This window comes from Acanthochromis polyacanthus, chromosome 9 (assembly GCF_021347895.1).
Source record: "Acanthochromis polyacanthus isolate Apoly-LR-REF ecotype Palm Island chromosome 9, KAUST_Apoly_ChrSc, whole genome shotgun sequence".
Lineage (NCBI taxonomy): Eukaryota > Metazoa > Chordata > Actinopteri > Pomacentridae > Acanthochromis > Acanthochromis polyacanthus.
In genome coordinates, this window is record NC_067121.1 from 6,727,903 (window position 1) to 6,746,550 (window position 18,648).

An 18,648-nucleotide genomic window follows, 5' to 3' on the forward strand; every position below is an offset into this window, starting at 1 on the left:
TAAGCAGGCGACTCATGTACAGGGGCTCCGACGCAGCGGCCCCGGGTTTGATTCCTGCACGTGGCCGTTTTCTGCATGCCTTCCACCCAATTTTCCTCCCCATTTCCTGTCACTCTTCACTGCGACTATCACAATAAAAGGCAAAAAAAAAAGTGTTTATTTATCCATATGCAGCCGAATGTGATGAGCGTCCAACCGATTGCACAGGTGGGCTGGTCATGTCCAAAATGTCTGAATTTGACTCCAAATCCGGCCCTGAATCTCTCTCTCTCTCTCTCTCTCTCTCTCTCTCTCTCTCTCTCTCTCTCTCTCTCTCTCTCTCTCTCTCTCCATGCTGGAGATGGAACAGTTAAACCATCCACCAGCAGTCACTCAGTCAATGACAGGACCCTCCTCATCTGCTGTCAGGAGGTATTTGGGTCTGAAATCCCATTTAGTTACAAATACAGGAAGCAGAACCTTCAGTCTGCCGGCAGTCAGTTAGAAACTCCTTCCAGTGCTGGACTCACTGTCTGGTTACATGTTTTCAAGAGTTCATGTGGACGTATGAGACCATAGAGATGATTTTCTATGCCTGACATGATCATTTTTCTTTAAATAATCACGGCTTTATCAATTTGGCAACTTTCAAAAACACAGTTTCAAGAAGCTGCACAAAGCAGACATTAAAATACAAGTGATGAAACCAAGTGGAGAAAACACCAAATATAGAAATAACAGAATAAATAACCACAAGAAAACCAACTGAGAGAAGCCCTCATGATTAAAAAAAGTGTTCAGTAGTGTTTAAACAGAAAACTCTGATGCTTTCATTCTGATATCCTATTGAAGGTCTTTACACATCATGATGATGATGATGATGATGATGATGAAGATGATGATGATGATGAGTGCAGCATCAGTGTCATTTCTGAATCTTCCATCAACCTGAATGAACAGAGCACAGCCAGAGGAGGAGCTACAAAACTGAATATGAAAGGCTTCATGTTGGAGCTGAAGAGCTGCTGTGTTCTCTCTGTTGTTCATTCAGTACAAGTGAAAATAATGTCACTGCTTCTCATCTGGATGATGATCGTCTCCTTTCAGTCTGGTAAGTCATCAAAAGATGGAGTGAGATGTAAACCGGGAAGATTCACATGGAAAACATTTGGATGTTGTTTGAGTTTATTCAGTTTATTTGTGACAAAATTAATGGTAGTATCTATGTTTATTGTTTTCAGGATCCTCTGAGGATGTTCTGACTCCATTTAAAGATGTATTGATGTCTTCGGAAGGAGACTCTGTGACTCTCTCCTGCAACTATTCAGTCTCTGTGAACAACCTCTTCTGGTACCAACAGAAGTCCAGTTCATCTCCACAGCTTCTCCTCACAGCATATTCAGAAAAAACAGAAAAGTTGTCTGTCAGACATGATGTACAATCAAAAGAGCTTCATCTGGAGATCTCCTCTGCTGCAGTGACAGACTCTGCTGTGTACTACTGTGCTCTGCAGCCCACAGTGACAGGAAACAGCAAAACTCTGCACAAAAACCTTTGGAGCAAAGACAACAGAAAACTCCACAACATCCACTAGAGGGAGACACACTCTGTTACACTTCTATAAACTGATTCTTTACCATCATCTCCATCTGTATCTTCTCTGTGAGCTCCAGTCTGACATGGAGGGTGTTTCTGTGAATTTCCTCCTCCGAAGTTTCAGTCATTGTTCTCACATCGATTGATGCTGTTGACCTAAGTCACTGGATTTTAAATTGGACAATTTGAATTAACTAGAGTTTTGAAATCAAACCACATGTATATGTATGTATATATATATGTATACTCACCAACAACTGTCTTTAAAGCACTTCATGATTTGTCTGATGACACAACACTGGAAACAGGACTCAACATTTTAATGTTAAACTGATCTCAAGATGCAAGTCTGAACTAATCACTGATCAAACTGGGGTCTCTTTGTTTTCCTACATGTTCCTCTATTTACACAATAACACCATCACACTCCAGCCTCCTACTGAGAATCTGTTCAGAGGAACACAAGTCAGAATGGTGTCCTGTTTCAATGACTGTATGAACATGTGCACTTTGTGTTCATAGTAATCTTTGGCACTTTGAATAATTGTTGGATGCTGCTGTGTTTGTGCAGAACACCAGTTTCAAGAACAGTAATGAAGATGTTAAGCTGGATCTGGACTGAGTTCAGACAATGGCTGGTTTCTCTGAGGCAAAAAAAAAAAAGATTGAAAATCTCACCAACTGAATTCATCTTTGGCAGGAAGGAAAAGCGATTTGTGTTATTCTCTGGCCCCACCCACCAAGGTCTAGCTCAACCAATGAGATTATTTCTGTGTGCAGAACTGAAAGCGGAGTGAACCTGATGTGGAGGAGAAGAACTGTGGGACAAAGAAACTGCTTAGTTTTTTCTTTGTGCTGCAGTGAACAACACTGTTCATCTGCTGTCTGACTGCAACAACAGAAAACATGTTTATTTACCTGCTGTTCATTTTCTTTAACTTCATAGGTGAGTGTTAGAGCAGACAGAAAAATCTCTGAATGACTGTGTTTTCTCTGATTTTGTGGACATTATTATTTTTAAATGAATCTCATTCTGATCACATGTGAAACATAAAATAAAGAACCTCTGTTTAGTCTCTGAATGTTTAAATCTCCTGCAGACAAACTGACATAAATGATTGATTTTGCAGAGATGGGCTCCATGAACACCATAAAGCAGGAAAGTACTGAACAAGTTGTTGCAGAGGGAAGAAACATCAAGCTGACCTGTGAATATGATGGTACTATCTACAATATCCAGTGGTACCGACAGTACCAGAGATCCAGACCAGAGTTCCTGCTCTACATCACAGAGACAGGATCCATTCATCCAACTCTTTCAGACTTTTCAGCTCACATTGACAAAGCACAAAAACGTGTAGACCTGGAGATCTCCTCTGCTGCAGTGACAGACTCTGCTGTGTACTACTGTGCTCTGACGCCCACAGTGACAGGAAACAGTAAAACTCTGTACAAAAACCTTTGGAGCAAAGAAAACAGAAAACTCCTCGGTATCCACTAGAGGGAGACACACTCTGTTACTCTCCTATAAAATGATTCTTTACCATCAGCTCCATCTTTAGAGCCCCAGTCAGACATGGAGGGGGTCTCTGTGAATTTCCTCTTCTGAGGTTTCAGTCATTGTTCTCAGATTTTAGCACAGAGACAGTTTTGTGTTTCTTGATGCTGCTGGACTGTAAAACTCACTGAGACACTGGATGTTGTATTGGACTGCACAAATAAAGCAGAGTCTTAAAATCCAACCAGACAGTGAGAATGGAGGAAGAACAACAAATTCAATGTGAGGTGGCTTAAGTCAAACTAACCCTGTTGTCTGCTGGTCTTTATATAAAGTACATCATTAAGAATGAACAACAATTAGCAGTACACTTATCATCATGCTGCTGCCTCCACTGTGCAGCTCCTTTGTAACACCAAATGTAGTCCTTTGTGTTCTGTTAAACCATCTACCAGGAGTTACTCAGTCAATGGGGGTAATGCAGGACCTACCTCACCAATCTGTTGTCAGAAGGCATCTGGTGTGCTTGGGAATGAAATCACATTTAAGTACAAATACAGGAAGCAGAACCTTCAGTCTGCCCGACAGTTAGTTAGAAATTCCTTAAAGGGCTCGATTCACTGTCTTCTTACATGTTTTCAAGAGTTCAAATGGATTTATGAGACCATAGAGATGATATTCATTGTCTTATGTTCTTAGGTTTTTTTTTTTAAAAATGTGGCTTTATTCATGTACTTTTCATAAACACAATTTCAAACGGCTGCACAAACCAGACACTAAAATACAACAGATTAAACCAAGTGGAGAAAACACTAAAATTATAAATAACAGACTAAAGTAACCACAGGAAACCCAATTGAGAGAAGACCTCATGATTAAAAAAATATTTCAGTAATGTTTGAACAAAAACTCTGATGTTCTCATTCTGGCTCCAATAGATTTGTACTCAGTGTCACACATAAAGGCTTTATTCTACTTCTTCTACACCAGCCCAGCTTTCTCTTTAACTCCTAAAATTGATATATTTGGACTGTATGTCCCACATGCTTGTGTCCATATTGATGTAAACCTTCTCAGATCAGAATGATGAATAACAGAGAGAAGAAACTACAGATCAAAGAGGAGACGGAGAGATTCAGGGAGGAGCTGAGCTGTTACTGAACTATAGAAGAGACACAAACTTCCACATTCAACACATTTCAGGACACAAGCCAAAAACATTACTTTTGGTAAACATGCTGTCATTGGAATATTGTGATTTTTTTCTATTATTTCTCTGCATTTTAACAGGTGTGTTACTTCATACAACGAAAAAAGTTTAAGGTTTACTGAGTTTGACTTTTAAAGCATCTAATCTCTAATCTGATCTCTTCCTTTAGGTGTCAACTGTCAACAACTGACTGCAGTGAAGAATGAAGAGTCCAGTTTAGAAGGCAGCTCTGTGACTCTGACCTACAATAACTCTCAACTCTTATCTAATGATTATTACTTCTGGTATCGAAAACAACCAGGAGAACCTCCAGAGTTTCTGATCTCTCACTCCGCTTCAGGAACACCCATATTAGAGCAAATGTCTGGACTGAAGATTCAAGTGGTGGAAAAGCAAATCAGTATGAAGATCTCCTCTGCTGCAGTGACAGACTCTGCTGTGTACTACTGTGCTGTGAAGCCCACAGTGACAGGAAACAGTAAAACTCTGTACAAAAACCTTTGGAGCAAAGACAACAGAAAACTCCACAACATCCACTAGAGGGAGACACACTCTGTTAAAGCTCTGATTTGTGACTTGTTGGACTGACAACAGAGACATGAAGCAGCAAAGATCAGAGACAGAGCTGCTGTGTAAACAAAACAATTTGACTGGGGTTATGGCCCCGCCCACTGAACTTCACTCACATTATTTCTTCCTCATCGTGCTGCAGTGGAAGAACATTGTTCATCTGATGTGTGTCTGACTTTAATAACTCCAAAGACATGTTGCTTTACCTCATTTTGGTTTAATCTATTTTCATAGATGAGCTTATGAACATAATTACTCTTTCACCTGCTATGTTCATTTTCACATTTGAAATCACTCAATATTCTGTCTTTGTCATCCAGTTCTATAGAAAATCAGATTTTTATGCATAAAAGCTTGTCTAGATATCCCAGACCTTCTTTGTCATGGTTGTCTGTCAGAAAAATTCTCCAGTTGAATCTTGACTTCTCCAAATTAATACTCAGAGTCGTCTCTCAAGTCAAAGCAAAGTTTTACTTGTACAAGGAATCACATGACCAGAGCAGAGTCTGAACGAGTGACTGGCAATGGGTGGAAACCATTTAGTTTTTAAGCAGGCACATAAAGAAGTTACATTGTATTGTCTGTTTCTGAGCAGTCAGTTTCAACTGACTGCTTGCAGGACCAACTTGTCAGATTTTCACGGTCAAAGTTAAATCAGTGAAATTTAAGGGGTACACTGGGTTACATTAGTTCACAGTCACACAGTTCTACAGTAGTTTGAAATCATAAAGAGCATTTAATCATAACATAATTATAATTTTTATAACATTGTACTTTGGTTTAATAGGAAGACTCGAATAAAACCACAATATACATACTTTATCAAGATCTTTAACAAACACAATGTTTTGTGAGTCTCTGGTTTTAAAACCTGAGCCTCAGCTGATCTGAAAGTTCATTACAGTTATCACAGCAAACACCAACTGTCTGCTTCATCTGTAGGGTTTTAGTGTGAAAGGTGGCAACTTGAACTTTTTCAATGATGATGATGATGATGATGATGATGATGATGATGATGATGAGTGCAGCATCAGTGTCATTTCTGAATCTTCTATCAACCTGAATGAACAGAGCACAGCCAGAGGAGGAGCTACAAAACTGAATATGAAAGGCTTCATGTTGGAGCTGAAGAGCTGCTGTGTTCTCTCTGTTGTTCATTCAGTACAAGTGAAAATAATGTTTCTGCTTCTCATCTGGATGATGATCGTCTCCTTTCAAACTGGTAAGTCATCAAAAGATGGAGCAAGATGTAAAAGTAGGAGACACACATGGAAAAAATTCCGACGCTTTTTGAGTTTATTCAATTTGCAATGAAATTCATGGTAGAATCTGTCTGTGTTGTTTTCAGGATCCTCTGAGGATGTTCTGACTCCATTTAAAGATGTATTGATGACTTTAGAAGGAGACTCTGTGACTCTCTCCTGCAACTATTCAGGCTCTGTCAGAAACCTCTGCTGGTACCAACAGAAGTCCAGTTCATCTCCACAGCTTCTCATCACAGCATATTCAGAGAAAACAGAAAAGTTGTCTTTCAAACATGAAACACAGATTAGGAGCTTCATCTGAAGATCTCCTCTGCTGCAGTGACAGACTGTACTGATTACTACTGTGCTGTGAGGCCCAAAGTGACAGGAAACAGCAAAACTCTTTACAAAGAAAACAGAAAACTCCGCAACATCCGCTAGAGGGAGACACACTCTGTTACACTGCTATAAACTGATTCTTTACCATCATCTCCATCTTTATCTTCTCTGTGAGCTCCAGTCTGACATGGAGGGTGTTTCTGTGAATTTTCTCCTCTGAGGTTTCAGTCATTGTTCTCACATCGATTGATGCTGCTGACCGGAGTCACTGGATTTTAAATTGGACAATTTAAATAAACTAGAGTTTTGAAATCAGTCCAGAGGCATTAAAAGGGTAAAACTGAGAATAAAATAATATTTGGTAGATTCCACAACTGGTGCTAAAAATGAACTTGATGAAGGTGGATAATAATACTGATACTTAATAGTTTTATGGTGTTGTGTTGAAAACAGACTTTTTGTCTTTTTAACTTTTCTAATTGATGGGTTCATTTTACTGTCTAGTTTGTTCTTGGCTGTTGAGTTGCACTCGAGTCATGCATTTCTCTATTTTTACTTTAGATTTCCCTAAACTTGTAATATTTTATGCTCAGTTTTCTTTCATAGTTTTGTATCATGCATTGTTTTTAAGTTGTTGTTTTGTCCTCTTTAACATGATCATACACTTTATTGTTTGTTTTTTATTTTTTGCAAAGATTCTGGTATTTATGATCAAAGGTGAATTCCTCCTTCTGTGAACACAGAGCTGATAAACTCAACAGTAAACTCTCAAAAAACATTGTCCCAGAAGATCTATGACTTAACATTAAGTTGAACAAACTTCAGACTGCTTCCTCCCACAGAGTCGATGAAACTGTCAGAACACAGAAATCATGAACTCTGTTCAGCAGCAGGAAGAGTTGAGGTGAAACTAAGATCAAAGTGGAGATGGAGAGATTCAGGGAGGAGCTGAGCTGTTACTGAACTTTAGAAGAGACACAAACTTCCACATTCAATACAGTTCAAAACACAAACCTCCAACTATCTGATGCTCAACATGCTGTCACTGCATCACTGTTTGTCTTCTCTGCTGCTTCTGTCTATTTTAACAGGTTTGTTCATTTAAAACACATGAAACACTGAAAACATTGTGTCTGTTCTGTGTGAGTTCAATACAGCTTTGAAATCAAAGCTTTGATTATCCAACATGTTGCTGCTATTTTACTGTGTGTTATATTTTCCACACTGTCTCTGTAATTCAACAACTTCTCTGTGTTAAATACAGCAGCAAGAAAATCATTGACTGGAACTTTGATTTGAGGTTTAACAGAGTTATTTCTTCCTTTAGGTTTCAACTGTCAACACTGACAGCAGTGAAGGATGAAGAGTCCAGTTTAGAAGGCAGCACTGTGACTCTGACCTACACATACTCTCAACTGTCATCTAGTGATTATTACTTCTGGTATCAACAAGATCCAGGAAACCTCCAGAGTTTCTGATCTCTCACACAGGTTCAGGAACACCAATATCAGAGAAATGTCTGGACTGAAAATTCAAGTGGTGAAAAGCAAATCAGTATGAAGATCTCCTCTGCTGCACTGACAGACTCTGCTGTGTACTACTGTGCTCTGAGGCCCACAGTGACAGGAAACAGCAAAACTCTGTACAAAACCTTTGGAGCAAAGACAACAGAAACTCCACAACATCCACTAGAGGGAGACACACTCTGTTACACTCTCATTTTTTACACCGTGCTGGTTGTGTAACACAAAAAGGAGATTCCTGTGACAAGCTGATTATAGACTTCACCATCAGAACATTAAATGTCATACTAATTTTTACATATTTCATATTTATCCCAGATGTTTCAGGACTACAGCGTCTCGTTCTGGATTCTAATGTGGACTTTGAAATTACAACAATACATGAAACCTTTCCCAAGTCACATGAGAATATAACTTCACATTGTTGCTTCCAGGCTGCACAGTGTCTTGGTGGTTAGTACTTTTGCCTTGCAACTGGAAGATTCCTGGTTCACATCCTGCCTTTCCCATCTTTCTGCATGGAGTTTGCATGTTCTCCCTGTGCATGGATGGGTTTTCTATGTACTCTGGCTTCCTCCCACAGTCTAAAAATATGCTGAGGTTAATTGATTATTCTAAATTGTCCGTAGGTGTGAATGTGACAGACTGGTGACCTGTCCAGGGTGTCCCCTGCCTTCACCCAAGTCAGCTGGGAAAAGGTCCAGCGCCCCCGCGACCCTAGTGAGGATAAAGCGGTGTATAGACAATGGATGGATGGATGTTGCTTATAGGATGTGCAGTGGATCGGTGGTTAGTACTTTTGCCTTGCAGCTGGAAGATCCCCAGTTCACGTTCCAATCTGGGCCTGGGATCTTTCTGCTGGTGATTCTAAATTGTCTGTAGGTACGAATGTGAGTGTGCGTGTTTGTTTGAGCGTGCCTGTGATAGACTGGCGACCTGTCTAGTGGTGTGTCCTCTGCTTACACCCAGATCAGCTGGGATAGATCCCCCCTTTCCCAGTTTCTCACCTGTGTGGACTGCTGTATGACTTGTAAATACTGAAAGGTCACTAAAATATTTTCCCACGTGTTACAAAGGCAGAGTTTCTAAACTGTGTGGACTATCTAGCTATCCTGAAGCTATATTGTCATGTTTGTCCTTCAATAATGCTGGGGGACTCAAGCAAAATGACATTATTTGTATTTCATGCACAACCTGCAAAGGTATTTTGACTTTAAATAGTTGAAGACACTTTCTCCACAACATCTAAAGGTCATTGTTCATTGAAAAAATCAAACATTCAACACAGTGAAATCCATTCATGTCACTCTGTCACCGAGAATACATCAGATCTGATTTAAAACCAGACCACTGGTTCATCACAGTAATGACAACAAGCACCAACGGTTTCCTTCATTCTGGAGTGGTTAATGTGAAAACTGACAACTTTTAACTTAACTTCACTTTGTTACTGGAACATGTTTTGACTCCCAACACTTTAGAAGATATGTGCTGGAAGCTGCCTGGAGCTTCCTAACTATACATTGAAAAGATTCAACTTTCTAATACAACAGAAACAGTGGTGAACCTTCCCAGCAGTGGTCGGCCTAACCAGACAATTCTCCAAGATCACGTCAGCATCTCATCTAGGAGGTAACAAAAAACCCAGACAAAAACCTAAAGATCTGCAGACCTCACTGGCCTCAGTTACGGTCTGTCTACAGGATCCCACAATAAGGAAGACTCGTTAAGGAAATGGATCCATGGGAGAACTAAAGGGCGCAAACCACTACTGATCAAAAAAGAACAAACATGTTTGAACCATTAATAATTGTTGTTCACATAAAACAAATTAAGAAATAGGTATGCTTCTTGTCCCTCATCTGTGTCTTCTTGCACCCTGCTGGTAGTGGAGCATCAGGGAGAGTTTCCAGTGACCAGCTGGTTATAGACCTCAACCATCACAACCTTAAATATCAAACATCAACCTTTAAACTGTACTAACTCTCAGATTAGAGCTTAGTTCTCAGATGTTTCAGGACCACAGCTCTCATCTGCATGGACTCTAAAGTGGATTTTCAAGAATATGACTTCACATCTGTTTCCACGTGTTACAAACATTACAACTTCTCACCTATGTGGATCGCTGAATGACTTCTAAATGCTGAAGGGTCACTAAATCTTACCCCCCTGTTTACAAAGGTTGGGTTTCTCATCTGTGTGGACTCTCATGGCTCAAAAGGAACTTCTATAATGGAAGCTTTTCTCACAGATGTTACAAGAATATGCGGCTTCTCGCCTGTGTGGATTCTCAATGTGGACTTTCAAATGACTCTTTTTATATGAAGTTTTGTCCATAAACCTTACAAGAATGTGGCCTGCCACCTGTGTGAAGCATTATGTGTTCGTTCAGACGAGTACGACGGGTGAAACTTTTCTCACATAGTTTAACAATACATTTTCTGATCTTTGTGAACTGCGCTATGAATTTGGAATGCCGCAAGATCATAAACCTTTTTTCCACAGACTTCACAAAGGTACGGCTTCTCATCTGTGTGAATTCTCATGTGGACTTTCAAATTACTCTTTTTAATGAAGTTTTTGTTCACAAACCTTACAAGAATGTGACCTCTTACCTGTGTGAACCGTCATGTGTTTGTTCAAACGAGTACGACGGTTGAAACTTTCTCACATAGTTCACAAGAATACTTTTTCTGATCTTTGTGAACTGCGCTATGAATTTGGAATGCCGCAAGATCATAAAAGCTTTTTCCACAGATTTCACAAAGGTACAGCTTCTCACCTGTTGTGAGTTCTCATGTGATCAGTCACATGTCACGACAGTAAAGTTTTCCCACGTTTCACAAGAAAATGGCATCTCCCCTGTGTGGATTCTCATGTGGACTTTCAAATGAACTCTTTTTAATGAAGTTTTGTTCACAAACCTGACAAGAATGTGACCTCTTACCCATGTGAACTTTTATGTGATGCTAGTTAAACACACACTTCCCATCTATCTAGTTTTCGGCTTATCAAGATTCTGTTTCGTGGTAACAACAGACAAGCAGCAACATTCCCTCCTGGGTGTGGTAGATGAGATATGTAATCAGTGCAGAGACGTTTGGGTTGAAGATATTTTATCAGGGGCTGAAAAATTGGACGAAATATCAGACACTGTGTTTTGATTCACCTGCTTTACTTCAATATTTACTGTGTACATTTGTGTGACTTAAAACATGTGGAGCATCTCCATAAGAGACATCATCAAAAGTGTGACTGTCACAAGAGGAGGAAACTATGAATTTCTTCGAGTGTCGACTGGGACTTAACAGTTCAGAGAATTGAAATCAAAATTGCCCTTTGAATCAATGCAATTAGAAAACACAAAGGCTACAATTCAGGATGTGTGAGGTGTGTCTACAAAAACATTGAAACGTTCAGAAGCTGTTAGGTCCAAATATACTGTATATATACCATACAACGGTGATTAAACTGACAGACAATCAGTCTCATCTTTTATTGTAATGCAGCTGTAATTTCTGTCGGTGCCACTGAAAAAAAGTAACTCCAAGCTCTGATTAGGATCCTACAGTCTGATTCATTTATTAGTTCATCACAGGTTTACATACCTGTTGTGTGCAACGTTATTGGTGGTTGACAGAGGTTATCCTCCTCCTTACAAATCTGTAGCTGTGGGAGGTCTGGATGAATAAAAAGACATGAGAAAAATGTTACTAATGTGATGCTAGTTAAACACGCACATCCAACCATTTATTTACTTCTACATATGATCATGAGTCTTTTTTAATCAGTTAGTTCATTCAGATCATCACAGTTCTACAAACCTGTTGTGTGCGTTTCAGATTTCCTGAAACTATCCAGCAGTCTGCGCTGACGATCGCTCTCCTCCTCGTACTGGACGATGGTCTTCTCAAACTCCGTGAATATTTCTTCAGCAGCAGCAGTTAGTCGCTCGTTGATCAACTCTCTCAGATTCTGGACTGAACTCATCGTTACTTCATCTAATCAAATATTCATCTGAGACACGACAAAACAACTGTCTACCTCCATTTAAACACTTCAGGAAAGCCATGCTGCTGGAGAGTTTCGCTGTTTACTTCCGCCTGGTGTCACACAGTGAAGTTCCGGTAGAAATGTCTTTCCGCCTGGTCCGTGGTTCATCTATTACATACACACGGACGCGCACGCACGGACACACACGTACATAGGTGATAAATGAATAAATAAATAACACAAATCTTTGGAAGAACATCAGAAACTCTTACACAGCTCAACAAATTTTCTTTTTGTAATTTTGCAGGCATGTATCAGGCAATATTAGTAAAAACCAAATTGTGTCACTTCATAAATAATAACGCTGGTGATATTAACGTTGGTCAATATCTGAGATACTTTATTTTCACTGAAAAAAAAGCTGGAAACGTCCATCAGATTAAATGCATTCGAAGCATTTTATAAAAGAGTTGATGAGCTGCCAACATTTCTTAAATTTTTATTTACGAAATGGAGCTCAGAGCAGCTTCATCATTTCAGTCACGATGTGACCACAGTGGAAAGAGAAAGGGGAGATGACAGGGTTTAACTCCTATTTTGAAAGAATCATTAAAACAACCTCCATCCTCACAGCGACTGAAGATGCTTCTGGTGACAATGATCAGAGGAAGTTCCATCTATTCTACACTGGGACATACAGCTGTGTGTCATCATTGTAACAGTGGTTGTAAATGTTATATTCACTGAGAATTGTCCCAATGTGAGAAAATAAATGAAAATCAACAGGGACCCAAATAGAGCCCTGTGGAGCTCCACAGGTGAGGAAGAAGATATCCTGCTAATTTCTACTCTTACAGATCTATTTGTCCAGTAAAAAAATCAAGCCACTACGGAGTCACATAACTGATGCTAATGAGAAGAATTCCAGATGTTTGATTCAAATTTTGTAATCATTTGTGTCACAGGTTACGGTAAGATGGAGGATTCAGACAGAGTAAAGACCCACATCTGAGCTGAGCAGTATTCATCACAGACATTCACCAGAGAAGTCTCAGTTCTGTTGAAAAGATCAAAAAACAGGCTAGAAGCTGTTGAAAATCTGATTTTAAGTCAATCAGTCTTGACTGGCTATTTTGAAGCTGTAAGGCAAGGCAGCTGTATTTATACAGCACATTTCATACACAAGGGCAACTCTGTGCTTTACATTAAAACATTAAAACATTGGAAACATTCAGACAAGCAAAAAAAAGTACAATTAAAATAAAACATTTTCATAAAACATAGAAAATGACAGAAAATTAGAAATATATATAAAATAAGATTACAATATCCACTTGAAACAATTTAAAATAAGCTATAATAGGAAGCAGTGGCATACAGAAAAGCCTTGAGCTGTAATTTCATAGAAGTGAGAGTTGGAGCGGACCTACAGCTTTCAGGGAGTTTGGTCCAGATATGTGGAGCATGTTAAGTAATGCTGCTTCACCATGTTTATCCTTCAGTATAGCTGGATTCGTCAGGACTATAGAGTCCTGACTGTCTTCATATCGTACACTGGATGTAGTTTATCAACAACCTTATCAACAAGTTCTAAAAGTTTCAGACAGTTTTTCCACAACATGAAAAAAAATCTACATTCTTTGATCATTTGAAGGTGAAACAACCTCAAAAAGGCAAAAGTCAATGTTTTCTTTGGTCAAAGAGAATATTTAGGTCTGGATTTTTAGAACAAACACACTCAGCTGATCAGAAAGTTCATCACAGTCGAACAACAGACGCCAACTGTCTGCTTCATCTGCAGTGTTTTAGTGTTAAAAATGACAACTTGAACTGAACCTCATTCTGTTCCTGGAACATGTTTGACTCCCGACACAGAAGAGCTGTACAGGATGCAGTAGAGCTTTTGACTTTTATCAAAGTTGTTCCTCTAAACATTCATGGGTGACCTTTCTGTAGATCCATCCCCACCCCCTACTCTGACCTACTTAGATGATGATGATGATGATGATGATGATGATGATGATGAGTGTAGCATCAGTGTCATTTCTGAATCTTCCATCAACCTGAATGAACAGAGCACAGCCAGAGGAGGAGCTACAAAACTGAATATGAAAGGCTTCATGTTGGAGCTGAAGAGCTGCTGTGTTCTCTCTGTTGTTCATTCAGTACAAGTGAAAATAATGTCACTTCTTCTCATCTGGATGATGATCGTCTCCTTTCAAACTGGTAAGTCATCACAGATAAAGTGAGATGTAAAGAAGGAGACACATATGGAAAACATTTGGATGTTGTTTGAATTGATTCACTTTTTATATGATTCAACTGAGTGTAAAGGCACAAAAATAAAATCCAAATATCTTGGTGAAATCTAGTTTGTTGTTTCAGGATCCTCTGAGGATGTTCTGACTCCATTTAAAGATGTATTGATGGCTTTGGAAGGAGACTCTGTGACTCTCTCCTGCAACTATTCAAGGCTTCTGTGAACAACCTCTTCTGGTACCAACAGAAGTCCAGTTCATCTCCACAGCTCTCATCACAGCATATTCAGAGAAAACAGAAAAGTTGTCTGTCAGACATGATGTACAATCAAAGGGAGTTCATCTGGAGAGTTCTCCCTCTGCCTGCAGTGTCAGACTCTGGCTGTCGTACTACTGTGCTGTGAGGCCCACAGTGACCAGGAAACAGTAAAACTCTGTACAAAAACCTTTGGAGCAAAGGACAACAGAAATCCACAACATCCACTAGAGGGAGACACACTCTGTTACTCTTCTATAGAACTGATTCTTTTACCATCATCTCCATCTTATGTTTTTCTCTGTGAGCTCCGGTCTGACCATGGAGGCGGTCACTGGCATTTCCTCCTCTGAGGTTTCAGTCACTGTTCTCACATCGATTGATGCTGTTGACCTGAGTCACTAGATTTTAAATTGGAGAATTTGAATCAACTAGAGTTTTGAATCAAACCATATGTGTGTGTATGTATATATATATATATATAATATATATATATATATTATATATATTATATTATATATATAATATATATATATACATATAAAACATAAAAACAAATAATTAATTATTACGAATTATTTAAAATGGAATGATTTTCATTTATTCCTTTCAGCCTTGGGTAGGCAGTACATCACTGATATATATATATATATATATATATAGTCGGTGAAACTTCCCAGAACACAGAAATCATGAACTCTGTTCAGCAGCAGGAAGAGTTGAGGTGAAACTAAGATCAAAGTGGAGATGGAGAGATTCAGGGAGGAGCTGAGCTGTGACTGGAACATTTAGGAAGAGACAACAAACTTCCACATGTCAATACAGTTCAAAACACAAACCTCCAACTATCTGATGCTCAACATGCTGTCACTTGCATCACTGTTTGTCTTCTCTGGCTGCTTCTGTCTTATTTTAACAGGTTTGTTCATTTAAAACACATGAAACACTGAAGTCATTGTGTATTTCTGTGTGAGTTCAATACATCTAAAAGCTTTGATTTATCCAACATGTTGCTGCTATTTTACTCTGTGTTATATTTTCCACACTGTCTCTGTAATTCTGCAACTTCTCTGTGTTTAAATCAGCAGCAAGAAAATCATTGACTGGAACTTTGAATTTTGAGGTATAAACAGAGTTATTTCTTCCTTTAGGTTTCAACTGCCAACAACTGACAGCAGTGAAGGATGAAGAGTCCAGTTTAGAAGGCAGCACTGTGACTCTGACCTACAGTAACTCCAAACAAGCTACTGGTGATGAAGTTTTACTGGTATCGACAACATGCAGGAAACCTCCAGAGTTTCTGATCTCTCACACAAGTTCAGGAACACCAATATCAGAGAAAATGTCTGCGACTGAAGATTTCAAGTGGTGGAAAACCAAATCAGTATGAAGATTCTCCTCTGCTGCACTGACAGACTTCTGCTGTGACTACTGTGCTGTGAAGCCCACAGTGACAGGAAACAGCAAAACTCTGTACAAAAACCTTTGGAGCAAAGACAACAGAAAACTCCACAACATTCCAACTAGAGGGAGACACCACTCTGTTAAAGCTCTGATTTGAGACTGGATGGACTGATGCAAAAGACAACAGAGAAAATGAAGCAGTAAAGATCAGAGACAGAGCTTGCTGTGGAAACATAAAACACTTTGATTGGCTGAACTTGAACTAAAAAAATTGATGTCAAGAGGTAATGCCCCGCCCACTGAACTTCAGCTCAACTGGACATTATTTTCCTTCTCATTGTACTGCAGTGGAAGAATATTGTTTAACCTCTTTTTGGTTTCGATTTTACATTATAAGTGAGTTTGGGACCAGGATTAAAGTTTGCTTTTGACCTGCTGCATTAATTAGATAGACAGATTGCATGTCACTACTTTCTTCTTGCATTGCTATGAAAGAATTAAACTTTGGATATTCCTCTAATTCAATATTTTTTTTATTTAGTTATTTTCTACATTGTAGATTAAATACTGAATATATCAAAACTATAAAAGAATACATTTAGAATTATGTGTAATCAGTAAGCATTAACCTTCAGTATTAATCTACAATGTAGAAAATAATACCAATAAATCAAAAACATTGAATCAAACGTTGTGTCCAAACTTTTAACTGATAGAGTACTTTGATTATATTTTAAAGTTCGTAGAGTTCGGACTGTTAATATTCTTGTGAATCTCACAGAAGTAACACTTTCAGGTGATACAAGCCTGGTAGGTAAGACAGGACTGCTTCCTAACAAACCTTTACTTCACTGGTCAGCTCCATAGATCTTCTTATGTCACAGCTGCCAGCATTTCCAGATATGGTGTCTGCTACAACAAGTTTGTTTCCAGTCACGACATTTAGGCTCTGACATCAAAGCACATCATTATCAGTTGTCTCTGACACCTCACAGGTGCAGGTAAAGATCTTCATTGCTGATCAGAAGATGAGAGGTGTGTGATCACTACGTAGCAGAGTGAAGGAGTTCAGACTACTGATCTGGGAAACTTCTCACAAGGATCCTAACTACAGCAACACACTTTCAGTTCAGCATCTGTGAGTGTCTGGAAAAAAAGCTTACAGATTTCAAGCTGATAGTTCAACTGACTGTTATGCTTCTGTACTAGGAATCCTCCCAAGACACATCTGCAAACATCTGCACGATCAGTGGTTGGCAAACTGACCATCAAAGAACGCTGCACAACTCTGCAATGAGCCGATTCACCAACAACTGTCTTTAAAACACTTCAAACTGGAAACAGGACTCAACATTTTAATGTTAAACTGATCTCAAGATTGCCAAGTCTGAACTAATCACTGATCAAACTGGAGGTTTTTGTATTCCTACATGTTCCTCTATCACAATAACACCATCACACTCCAGCCTCCTACTGAGAATCTGTTAAAGAGGAACACAAGTCAGAATGGTGTTTCTGTTCAATGACTGTATGAACATGTGTACTTTGTGTTCATAGTAATCTTTGGCACTTGAAATAATTGTTGGATGCTGCTGTGTTTGTGCAGAACACCAGTTTCAAGAACAGTAATGAAGATGTTAAGCTGGGATCTGGACTGGAGTTCAGACAATGGCTGGTTCTCCTGAGAACAAAAAAAAGGATTGAAATTTTCACCAACTGAATTCATCTTTGACAGGAAGAAAAGCGATTTGTGTTATTCTCTGGGCCCACCCACCAAGGTTCTAGCTCAACCAATGAGATTATTTCTGTGTGCAGAACTGAAAACACAGTGAACCTGATGTGGAGGAGAAGAACTGTGGGACAAGAGACTGCTTAGTTTTTTCTTTGTGCGCATGAACAACACTGTTTCATCTGCTGTCTGACTGCAACAACAGAAAACATGTTTTATTTACTTGCTGTTCATTTTCTTTAACTTCATAGGTGAGTGTTAAAGCAGACAGAAAAATCTCTGACTGATGTGTTTTCTCTGATTTTGGGGACATTATTTTTGAATTGAATCTCATTCTGATCACATGTGAAACATAAAGAACCTCTGTTTAGTCTCTGATGTTTAAATCTCCTGCAGACAAACTGACATAAATGATTGATTTGCAGAGATGGGCTCCATGAACAGCATAAAGCAGGAAAATACTGCACAAGTTGTTGCAGAGGGGAAGAAACGTCAAGCTGACCTGTGAATATGATGGTACTATCTACAATATCCAGTGGTACCGACAGTACCAGAGATCCAGACCAGAGTTCCTGCTCTCCATCACAGAGGCAGGATCCATTCATTCAACTCTTTCAGACTTCTCAGCTCACATTGACAAAGCACAAAAACATGTAGATCTGGAGATCATCTCTGCTGCAGTGACAGACTCTGCTGTGTACTACTGTGCTCTGACGCCCACAGTGACAGGAAATAAGAAAAACTCTGTACAAAAACCTTTGGAGCAAAGACAACGGAAAAACTCCTCAGTATCCACTAGAGGGAGACACAACTCTGTTACTCTCCTATAAAATGATTCTTTACCATCAGCTCCATCTTATCTTCTCTGTGAGCCCCAGTCAGACATGGAGGGGTTTTATGTGAATTCCTCTTCTGAGGTTTCAGTCATTGTTCTCAGATTTTAGCACAGAGACAGTTTTGTGTTTCTTGATGCTGCTGGACTGTAAAACTCACTGAGACACTGGATGTTGTATTGAACTGCACCAAATAAAGCAGAGTCTTAAAATCCA

General features: G+C 39.2%; 2 protein-coding genes across 4 annotated transcripts in view; one reads left to right on the forward strand and one right to left on the reverse strand.

Annotated features, from left to right (window-relative positions):
• Nucleotides 1–18,648, forward strand: part of LOC110968563 (T cell receptor alpha chain MC.7.G5-like) — a 318,096-nt gene that overhangs the window by 45,001 nt on the left and 254,447 nt on the right. The window lies entirely within an intron of this gene.
• The window catches only part of LOC127535334 (zinc finger protein 267-like), a 167,312-nt gene that overhangs the window by 11,900 nt on the left and 136,764 nt on the right, over nucleotides 1–18,648 (reverse strand). The window contains exon 7 of one of the 3 annotated variants that reach the window (XR_007944188.1): nucleotides 9,802–9,891. The exons of the other annotated variants lie outside the window; for them this stretch is intronic. The gene's annotated coding sequence lies outside the window, so the exon portion shown is untranslated. Of the gene's footprint in view, nucleotides 1–9,801; nucleotides 9,892–18,648 lie in introns of those variants that run through there. 3 annotated transcript variants of the gene reach the window in all.